The sequence below is a fragment of the Polypterus senegalus genome, chromosome 14 (assembly GCF_016835505.1).
Source record: "Polypterus senegalus isolate Bchr_013 chromosome 14, ASM1683550v1, whole genome shotgun sequence".
In the NCBI taxonomy this organism is placed as follows: Eukaryota; Metazoa; Chordata; class Cladistia; order Polypteriformes; family Polypteridae; genus Polypterus; species Polypterus senegalus.
Window position 1 is genome coordinate 133,909,083 of NC_053167.1, and position 11,404 is coordinate 133,920,486.

Here is an 11,404-nt window from a genome sequence, read left to right on the forward strand (position 1 = left end):
GCCCTGCCTGGGATTTGTTTCCTGCCTTGCGCCCTGTGTTGCCTGGGATTGGCTCCAGCCGACCTCCATGACTCTGTAGTTAGGATATAGTGGGTTGGATAATGGATGGGTGGATGGATCAATCTAGGAATTGTTCTTTGCTTTACAGTACATAGCTCCTTCCATGCAATCCTTTCATCATGCATCCTAGCTCTACTATCTATCGTCCTTTTTTTAATGTTAATTTTAAGAACACCTTGACACGATGCTTGAAAGGTCAGTCAGTCAGTCAGTCAGTTGTCCAACCCGCTATATCCTAACACAGGGCCACGGGGGTCTGCTGGAGCCAATCCCACCCAGCACAGGGCGCAAGGCAAGAACAAACCCCGGGCAGGGCGCCAGCCCACCACAGTGCTTGAAAGGCACCATATGCTATTATACTTGTGAAATGCCCTTGTAAAATCACTCATGAAATCATTCTTTGCTTTATATAGCGCCTTTCATATGAAGCCCTGTCCCCACATCATACACTATGTGACTTGGATTCAATGCTGTGGATATCTTGTGATTTGCCTCTTTATTTTTTTTTGCCCCCAATTTTTTGGAATTTTAATGTTGATACTGCAGATTATTTTGCACCTTCGTGGTGGTCTTAGCATTTGGACTCACACACTTGTATGCTGCTTTAAATAAAAGTGCCGTTTTAAACATATAAATATGCATAAAGTGGCCACAAGTTTAAGCATGTTGTCCTTCACAAAGGTTGCATCAGCCGTACAAACAGAAACTCGAGGCGCTGGGGATTTCCAGAGTTCCTTCAAACCCGCCTGACTGGAAAGTCCCGCTTGTGTGTGCCAGGAAGCTGTCAAGCTATTTGTGTGCCTTTGGGGTGGGCCTGTCATCAGAATGCCTTCTTTGATGGGAAATAAAAGAAAATCAGTTAAATTATGAGAGAGCAATGAAGTCATACACGAAGATTTCAAAAAAAAAAAAGAAAAACAATGCTGCTTTTTATCTTTTGACACAAGGCCATCATGGTGTCCTGTTTTCAAATCATGTAAAGGGTGGATGGCATCTGACTTTAGAGCAGGGGTCTCCAACTCCAGACCTGGAGGGCCCCAGTGGCTGCAGGTTTTCACTCTAAGCTAATTAACTTCTCTTGAATTAATTTTATTTGACTTGCTTTTGAAGACTCATACCCCTTAATTGTTTCATTTTCCTAAGTAGCCAAACAATCATGAGATAAAAATGAGCCAAAACTACTGGTGTCCATCATACAATATCTAGTCTTGGGAATGCTGATCTGCTCAGGTCCCCGAAACATTTTAACATTCCTCTTAGAAAAGAGAAAATCAACAATTTCAAAAATGTCTGGTATTGTATAACGAGAGCAGCAGCACGCCATGGAATTGAAGAACGGGTTTAATTAATGACAGGACTCGGCGCCTAATGAAGCAACTGGTTGGAATGAAATTGGTTGGAGTTTGAGGCCCTGACTTAGTTGGTCTTCTGTTGGCTCACTCACTTCACATTTCATTTCTGTTTAAGGAAAGGGATGAAGCAATTCAGGGGAAGAAATCTTAATAAACAAGTCAATTAAAACTAATTCAAAAGAAGTTAATTGGCAGCAGGGTGGCACGGTGGCACAGTGGGTAGTGCTGCTGCCTCACAGTAAGGAGACCTGGGTTTGCTTCCCGGGTCCTCCCTGCGTGGAGGTTGCATGTTCTCTTCATGTCTGCGTGGGTTTCCTCTCACAGTCCAAAGACATGCAGGTTAGGTTTATTGGTGATCCTAAATTGTCCCTAGTGTGTGCTGGGTGTGTGTGTGTGTGCCCTGCGGTGGGCTGGCGCCCAGCCCGGGATTTGTTCCTGCCTTGCACCCTGTGCTGGCTGGGATTGGCTCCAGCAGACCCCCGTGACCCTGTGTTAGGATATAGCAGGTTGGAAAATGACTGACTGACTGACTGACTAATTGGCAGCAAAAACAGTGCATTAATTAAGCAAAGGGTTAGAATGAAAACCTGCAGCTACTGGTGCTCTCCAGGACTGGAGTGACCGACACCTTAGATGGAACTATAAATCATCTCAGTCACACTAAAGCCCCCTACTGGCTAAAGCAGATAACTTCCAGTTCATTCCCAGAATGGCTTCCCTGGACATGTCATGTTCCTGGCCGCTACTCATGCTGTTAATACAAGGAAACAACAATACTTGACCTGTAAAGTGCTTAGAGGGTGCTGTGGAGCTTCAAAGATACAATATAATGTCAGAACATCCTTGCATTCCCTCATTGTCTGATCCTATGACATTGGCTGATGCCTTTTCAGTGTTAAGTGGCCATCCAGAGTAGTGTCACTGGCGTGGCAGACTGGGGTGGTGGTGCCAGAGTTTTGAAAAGGAGGACAGGGGGGTGTGCTCCAAATATCAGGGGACCACACTCCTCAGCCTCCCTGGGAAAGTTTCTGCCAGGGTATTAAAAGAGGAGACTCTGTCCAGTCGTGGAACCTGAACCTGGGAACAAACACCTTGGGGTCCCACAGTATGAGTTAGCAAGTGAGGCTGAGGAAAAGGACGTTTGGGCCTCAATGCTAAGAGTGTTGCCCCCGTGACCCGGCTTTGCATAAGCAGTGGAAAATGAATGAACAAGTGAATATTGAGCACACTTCTGCTTATCCAAGAGGTGTTCCAACATGATGGGTCTGTTTTGGTTCATGCTAAACACTTGTGGATTTGATGAAGTGACAGCCACTGTGCTGTCAGTGATACACTTTTTGGACAAAAACTAGGAGATGTGCATTAAAAAAACAACACAAACAAAAAAAAAAAATATAAAGCGAAACAAAACTGAAGGCCAATAAAAGAGACAATAATCATGGTCGAGAGAACAAGAGGGTCAAAGTGATAGCACATGATACTTGAGAGATTTGGTATATGCCGAAAAGGAAAAGGATTTGCATTCACAGCCGACCTTTGAGGACTCAAAACACACCAAATCATGATAGATAGATAGATAGATAGATAGATAGATAGATAGATAGATAGATAGATAGATAGATAGATAGATAGATATGGAAGGCACTATGTGCCAGCAGCATCTGTCCACAGATCACCCCCCTTCTTCCACAGCCATTTTAAGGTTCTCTCAGCAACCTCTGTTACTGATCTGATGGCTTGTCTCTTCGAAGGCCCCATGATGCCAAGCGGTGTGTAAACTTTGCAGATAATGGTGGCCTGTAAAGCCTTTGCAGGTCACCTACACCAGATGACCATAACCTCTCTACCCCAGAAGTCCATACTTCCCATCAAATTCCTACTCCATCAGATCTACACAGATCACTGTCAGTTTCATTAAGACAAACTATTTTGAGGCCTATGAAAAAATGACCAGGTCCAGTCACAAAGGTGTTACTGCAGTGTGAGAGGGAGACTAGAGCTGCTTATCCAGGTTCAAAATGAACTGCCAATCATGAGTGTTGTTGAGCAGACCTTCCAACACTTTGGGCTGTGGTTTGGGCTGATCTTCTTCCTTCACAAAGACTATGTTCTTCCCAAGGTGTCTGTTATTAGTGATGGCTAAGGAGACCTTCTCTCTTTCTCTCTCTTATTGCCTCAGCATCTGGTCAAGCTGCCACTTAGTGCCCCTCTGCCACATTTAGACATACCACAGAGCTGGAAATGTGTTGGACTGCGACATCATAGACAGCCTGGATCAGAAACGTAGTGTGCTGAAGCTCAGCTAACCAGATATCAGACCAAGTGATCCTATGCCCCACTGTATTCTCCCATCTTATCCATGCCACCTGTTGTCACAGGCTCTTGTTCAGAAAGTGGACACCACTTGGTTGTTTCACACAGATGCCACTTAGTTGTTTCACAATAATTAAGATTAGGTCTATAAGTAGGTTTCACATTTCTGTTATCATTTTAGCCCTAAAATAGAGACTTAACATCAGGGACCTATTTTATTGACCTTAAGGATAGTGTTTGGGTGAGGGGAATGGCATCTCAAGTGGCGTCCGCTTTCTTAACAAGCCCTTGTCACATACCTGCCATACTGCTGTTTAGAACTTATTCAGTTGGAAAAGGTGACACTTCTACTTGTCCCCGACCTTGCTGTACAGAGCCGTGGAGAGACTGTCTAATCCTGCTTTTCTCATTGCCACTACTCTGACCACCACCCTGTGCCTCAGTCTCGACTCTTCAATCTTCAATTCCCTTTCAGCCCTCCATTTCAAAGCCTAATAATGAGACTCTGGGGTCTTTGGAGTCCCTGTACTGCAGTACTTAAAATCTTCTGTGACACCATTAAATGAGATGGAAATACCAAATGAAAGTAACAGACATTTCAGTCATTTGTAATGGAAGAAATAAACGGAATGTCCCACGTAGAAGTAAAAACAAACACTGGGTTCATAGATTTTAAAATAGAAGAGCCAGATGTGCTTCAAACCCTCAATAAGTTGAAGGCAAATAAAACCCCCGGACTCGATGGGATTTTACCAGTTGTGTTGAAAAAAATGAAAGCCCCCATTTATAAACCCTTATTAGGCAGCAGTCACTTAAGAAAGGAGAAGTAACAGAGGACTAGAAAGTTGCACATTAACTCCAGTCTTCAAGAAGGGGGACAAAATGGATCTGTTAATTACAGACCAGTAGGGTTTACTTCTGTACCATGCAACATTATGGAAACTACTATAAAAAAATAAATGAATGAATTATCTGAATGAAACTACCAAGCTAAATAACAGCCAGCACTGGCTTACGAGAAGATCCTGCCAAACTAAACCTTACAGAATTGTTGGAACACGCAACTGGAGTAGCTGACAAAAACAAAGCACCCGACACAAATGACTTTGACTTTCAGAAAGCCTTTGACTCAGTCATCTCACACTGAATATTAATTCTGAAACTGGAAGCTGTAGGCATTAATGGTAACCTACGAAACTGGAGCTCAAGTTGATTAACCGGCAGGAGACAAAGAATACAGATAAGAGGAGAATGAGGTCATCAGTGGAGCCCCTCAAGGTGTCTGCCCTTGGACTGCTACTTCTTCTGATTTACATTAATGATTCGTTGATTCCGGTATTGTTAGTAAACTTGTGAAGTGTGCAGATGACATTAAAACTGAAGCAATGGAAGACACTGAAGAGGCAGCAAAAGCAACTGAGACAAGAGATGTGGGCAAGTTTCCCGACTGGGCGAACACTTGGAAAATGGAGTAGAAAAGTGCAAAGTGCTACATGTGGGCAAAAAGGAACATCAATTACAAACACGTGATAGGAGACACTGACCTACAGGAAGCAACCTCTGAAAAGGGTTTAGGGGTTTATGTAGACGCTATGATGGAAACCAAGGCGTCAATGGCCCAGACCCCATCATGAACACACAAGCACAGTCCCGGGTTCAAATAAAGGTTGATTTATTAACCAAATTACCTCCAAATATATCACAATAATCACAAAACACAGGATTTCCTCTTCACTATAATTCTCTCACCACCGCACTGCCTTCCTCCAGTCAAGTGTTGCCTCTCTACCTTCTCCGGATAAGGGAGTGTGGTCCCTTTTATTACAGACCTGGGAGCACTTCCGGTGCCAGGGCGATTGCCTGATGGAAGCACTTCCATAGTTACACGGAAGTCCATTATAACAGGGAGCTTGTCTCCCTGCTGCGCCCTCTTGTGGCCTCCAGTGACTCCAGTAGGTCTGCTCTGCTGGATTACATTTCCCGGCATGCCTTGCTGGTTTCCTACTGGGCACTGACATCCGCGGCTGCTGTCATCTAGCATGCTGGGGGAATAAAGAGCCTCCAGCGACGTCTTTCTTTCCCTGTGGGCTGTCTGTCCATCCCTTTTGGTCCTTCATTTCCGGGTCTGATCCCTTCTTCCTCCCTGGCTGGGATGCTTATCTGCCTATTAGGAGTCTCCCGGGATGCCCGTCCAGCCCATGTGGCATCTACAACGCAACATGTTCGTTGTCTAACCAATGTACAGAAGTGATTTAATTATAACACCAGCTATCACTTAATTTTTGATTTTGCCTTGTGAGAGGCCCTTCACTTCACAGAATTTCAGATAGACTGCCCTCCATTTAGTAAGCCCTTATGGGCTGAAGAAACTCTGAAAGGTGCTATAAACTATGGCAATGGTGCCAATTCAGTGTCCTCCAATGACTCCTCTTAAGACCATAACTGATCACTTAGCCTGCCAGGACTCCCATTGTAAAAATATGGAAAGAAGCTTCCCATCACTTTAAAAGTACCTTGTTGAGTTGGAAAGGCATGAATGACCCAAAGTCTGTGGTTCAAGCCTTTAATGAGATCTCATTGGCACGTATTATCGTAAGTGATTTACACAGTGTGGAGGTTCAGCCCCGAACACAGACAGACAGACACCAGATGTCCAAAAAACACACAAAATACAGCACCTCACAATGCCCTTCTAGGCTAAAACTCAGTCCCTTTCTTTCTCTTTCTTTCTCTTTCTTCTTCTTTTCTGTCACCCTCACTCCACCTCTCACAAGCTCTGTCTTCTTCCTCCCGACTCCGGATCAACTAATGCAGTGAGGCGTTCCCTTTAATAACACCCCACCCCGGATGTGCTCCAGGTGCTTCCAAATGATCTTCTGGTGTGGCAGAAGTGCCACATGAGTACCCAGAAGTACTCTGGATGTGCCTGCAATTTCTTGTGGTGGAAGTGCTGCAGTCCAGGGCTCCATAATCTTCTGGGTGCCCTCTGGCAGTGGCTACAGGCTCCAACAGGGTTGAGTTTCTAAGCTCTGATTGTGTGGCCCTGATGCAGACGAGGGGCCCTCTCGGTCCTTCCAGGCCACAGTAGTTGTACTATCCATCCATCCATTATCCAACCCTACATATATATATATCCTAACTATAGGGTCTGCTGGAGCCAATCCCAGCCAGCACAGGGTGCAAAGCAGGAAACAAACCCCGGGCAGGGCGCCAGCCCATCACAAGGCACACACACCCACACACCAAGCACACACAAGGACAATTTAGGATCACCGATGCACCTAATCTGCATGTCTTTGGACTGTGGGAGGAAACACACACAGACACGGGGAGAACATGCAAACTCCACGCAAGGATGACATGGGAAGCGAACGTGGGTCTCCTTACTGCGAGGCAGCAGCGCTAACACTGAGCCACTGTGCCGCCTTAGTAGTAGTACTAATGCCTCAAATTTACACTTCGTGCATCAAAGGCACTATATATTCTGTACACTAGCCTAATGGTGCAAATTCAGTGTCCTCATCCCTGCCATTTCATCTGTCCTTACAAAAATTTAGAAACAATTATAAGAATTGTGCTGCATCTGGTAAAAGCACTGAAGTGAGACTCACTCCAAAAGGTGCTATATACACTCTCAATGAACATGCTAATGTTGATTACTGAATCCTTGTCCTAAGGGAGAAACTTTCCCTTCTCACTTTAATAAATATGAAAACATTCATACCACAATTTGAAAGGCGCTATATGCCTCAACAATACTTGACCCAAAGTGCCAACTGCTGATTCATGGACTAGCATTAAAATAGTAGAGAAAGAGAAAGAGGCAATGTTGAAGAAAATCATCTTGGTTTGAAACATCACCTCCATTTCCATAGGGAACTGTAGATACATCACTCCACATGACACTGTGGGACATGGATATCCCCTTCAGAGGACTATACTGGTTTGTTTACAACAGGGAAGAGTTGTTGTCACATTTTGTGAGAAATGACAAAGTAAACTGAAAAAAATGTATGAAAGCAGAACTAAAGAGGCTCCCGCCCTGCAGCTGTTTTGGGTGCCATTTTAGTCAAAACTTTGCTGGTACAAATCCAGGTGTGTAGACAAAGGAGAGGAAATGGCTTCCGGGCTGGTGGTGGACTGCTGTTCATGTTACTGAGTTATTGCTTTGTTTAAAATCCGTCCTTTCATTTCCATACAAACCCCCAGTGGAAAAGGCAAAAAAAAAAAAAATTAATATGAATGGTGTAACAAAGACCAACGTATGACAGCACTGAACTGGAAAAGTGAGGGCTTTTCTAATGAAGAGTCAGTTACCCACTGACTTAACAGAGGTGAGTTAGGATTCTTCCAGTTGAGCAACACAAGTCTACGTGCTAATAGTGCAGTAAAGACAATCACAGTTTGTTTGTCCTTCTCCACTTTAAGCCCCTTTGTGAGCCCACCACACACAGCTGTTAGTGGGTTAGGAGGGATTGTGACATCAAGACTATCTGAAAGGCATTTAAAGATTTTGGTCCAGAATGATGTTAATTTGGTGCAAGCTCAGAACATGTGGCCCAGTGAGGCTGGAACTTGATTGCAACGCTGGCAGGTTGGATCTCGCCCTGGAAACGTTTTGGACAATGTTAAATAAAACAGATGCGCTTGATATATAATTTTAAGTTGAATAATTGTATGCTTTGCGCATATGGAGCTCAAGTGAATTCTGTGCATTGCTACCTACCTTTCTTTATCATATGCCTTCTTTACCATTCACTTTGACAGCACCTCACCTTAGGGGGCATACAATCAAGGAGTTGGCCAGGGGGCATCTTCTAGCCTCTGCACGCCACTGAAGGTACTTTACCCAGGCTTTAGATATTGGTAAAACATTCTTAGATGGATGGATATAAAAGGAATTCTATAAAACATCTACAGACATGAAAGGCACTGTATCAGATATAACGCTGCTCTAAAAAACACGTAATCGCGCCAATATCCATAAAATAAAAGGAACAAATTACCAAGTGGTGTAGTGTGGTAGAGCGTAGGACTTTGGGACTTTCAAATGTCGACACAATGTCATTTTGGAGAATGGCCTGACCCCGTCACAAATATAAGCCGCTACATGAACTCATTCTCCTCATTGCAAGATCCCTGTGCCGCCTTTCCTCTCCTCTCCGATCCCCCCGCTGATTTTCTCTTGATCTGCCCAGATGGCCCGGTGAGACCCCGACAGCCTGACTCTGCGTCCATCGCCATATACTGTAAAATGTGTGGCCGCCAGGGGCGTGGTTTTTTTGTGCTTGCGTCATCGTTAACCTGGTGACTACTTGGGCGCGTTTTTATTTCCGTATTCTGATGAAACATTTTGGAATGAAGAAGCCTGAAGTCTTCAGAGTGCGGCACAGAAACATCCTGCTATTGCGGTGACGGTTTTACAGCCCAGGAGCTTTTCATTTTACAAAGCACATTATCCAAAGGGAGTCGCTTTTATTTTTTTCTCAGCTGTGAAAACAAAGACAAAGACTCGAAAGACTTCAAAAATACAAATTTACGCTCGTATGCAGGAGCGGGCTGGGTCTCAGAACCGGCCCGGGCATCCTTCAACGAGTGAGGAGGTGACGAGGTCGACGCACTTGGCCCATTATTCATTGTAATTTCTTTAAAATTTGTGATGAGTAGGCGGCTCGCTACTCGCTATGATATGAACTATGTCTAAAAAACTGTTGCCAAACTTAATCTGTACACTGTTGTTTAGACACAACTTAAAATTTGGCTTAGAAATAAAATTTAATGAAGAATAAACATTTTGTAACACGGCTTACACGTTATTAAAGTACATGTCAAATGTCAATGTCATGTCCAAGTGCCAGTACCCTATAGGCTAGTAGCTGCTCATTTACAATGGAATAAATGATAACGGAGGTTGTAATGAAAACCTCACATGATAGAAATGTTCCATTTACTTAACGATAAACTATAAATGTTCCGTTCTAATTTAAAAAATTCCTATCCTGTGCTTTACTACTTTATTTCATCATACTAATAATCGCAGCTGAAAAACTCTAATTATCGCTTAAGCCGATGACCAGAGAACAATAATTACGCATAATACATAATTTAAACTAATTATTAGTACCGAATAATTTAAATACCAGATATGAGATCAAATAAATTGCAATAATGTATATGCTAACCGAAATGTAGCGGTGTCAAAACAGAAATCAGCAAAAGGCAGTTCTGACCAAATATTTCGCTGCAACGTTGTGTACTGACAACTAAAACAACTTAATGACGTAATACGGTTTATTATACAGGACGATAGAAATCGGAGTACCGGACAGAAAATGTTTAGTAGTTTTGAAAATTAATTTTAATGTCAAACAGTAACTTGTACATAAAATCTATTTCATGAAATGGCCGGCCCATGACCAGACCAGAGTCCGCGGCCCACCGGGCATTACCCTAAATGCCCTAATAGCCAGTCCGCCCCTGCTCTTATGTACACGAGAGCATTTATTGAGAACAAAGTTGTTTTACTTGACAAATGACATGTGCATGGCAGACGTCCGCCGAAAACTGTTTGCTTTGATGAGCATTTTTTAAATTGGGACAGTGACCCTGCTGGAATTTGAACCCAGGACTTTGAAGATGCGAGGCAGGCGCACTAACATTATTTCCGGTTAACTTGTTAAATTAATGATGGGTACTGTACATAGCTGTATAAATCACTAAGGAACCTTAGGACCCGGAAGGCTTTAAAAATACAAATTTATGCTTGTACATATATGAGAGAATTTATTGAGAATAAAGTTGTTTTACGTGAAGCTTGGTATTATAGCTCCAGGCCTGCCATGAGCTCAGTGATTTCTCACTTATTTTGAACTATCCATGATGATCAACATCATGACCTCTTGTGACAGCTGGTAAGACCTAAAAAGCAGGTGTCAGAGGGCAAGCCTGAAGGAGCTTGACATCAGTGTGGGAGACAGAAACCCATTACATGGATGCCTGACCTTCAGCTTCACTTTAAAGACCCCTATACTATACTCTGTTCAAAATATTCTTCTCTGTGTGGTGCCTTACTGGTTTTTATGAAAATACATCACCATCAAGAAAACATTCGTTTAGGAGTGTAGGGTCATATAAACCTGCTGCATATACCGTGTAGACCCACAGCCAACTGGTAGAAACTGTTATCAAAGAAATGTTCGATTAAATGCTGCCTATAAATCATGAAAATAATTTAAAAACATACACCTATGTGCTTTTTGTTCTCTTTCTATGTGGATGCTTACTGATAAAAAATTTCATGATTTCTTGTGTACGCATAACATGACTACATAAAAATGTAAAAAATATTTTTGGTAGGTTAACTTAAAAAGCAACACACCAGTGTGTCTGTATAACATTACATTCTCATACTCCAGTTCAGACTTGCAGTAGACCAAAGCCTTTCCAGGCAGCTCTGGGCATAAAGGCACAAGAACTGGGCATTACTCCAATATGGTGCCCACTAACCACTTTAGGTCAGTTTAGAGCTGCCCTATTTTGTATACTTGTACAGGGGAACACCATAGGGTATGTTTTGTTTCAAAACCTAGTGGGTGCCCTCAACCTCTGGCATAGACAGGCAGAGGCTGCTTGACCTCAGTGTGGGCAAAGCTGCTATATAGTGTTTATATAGGGAGTAA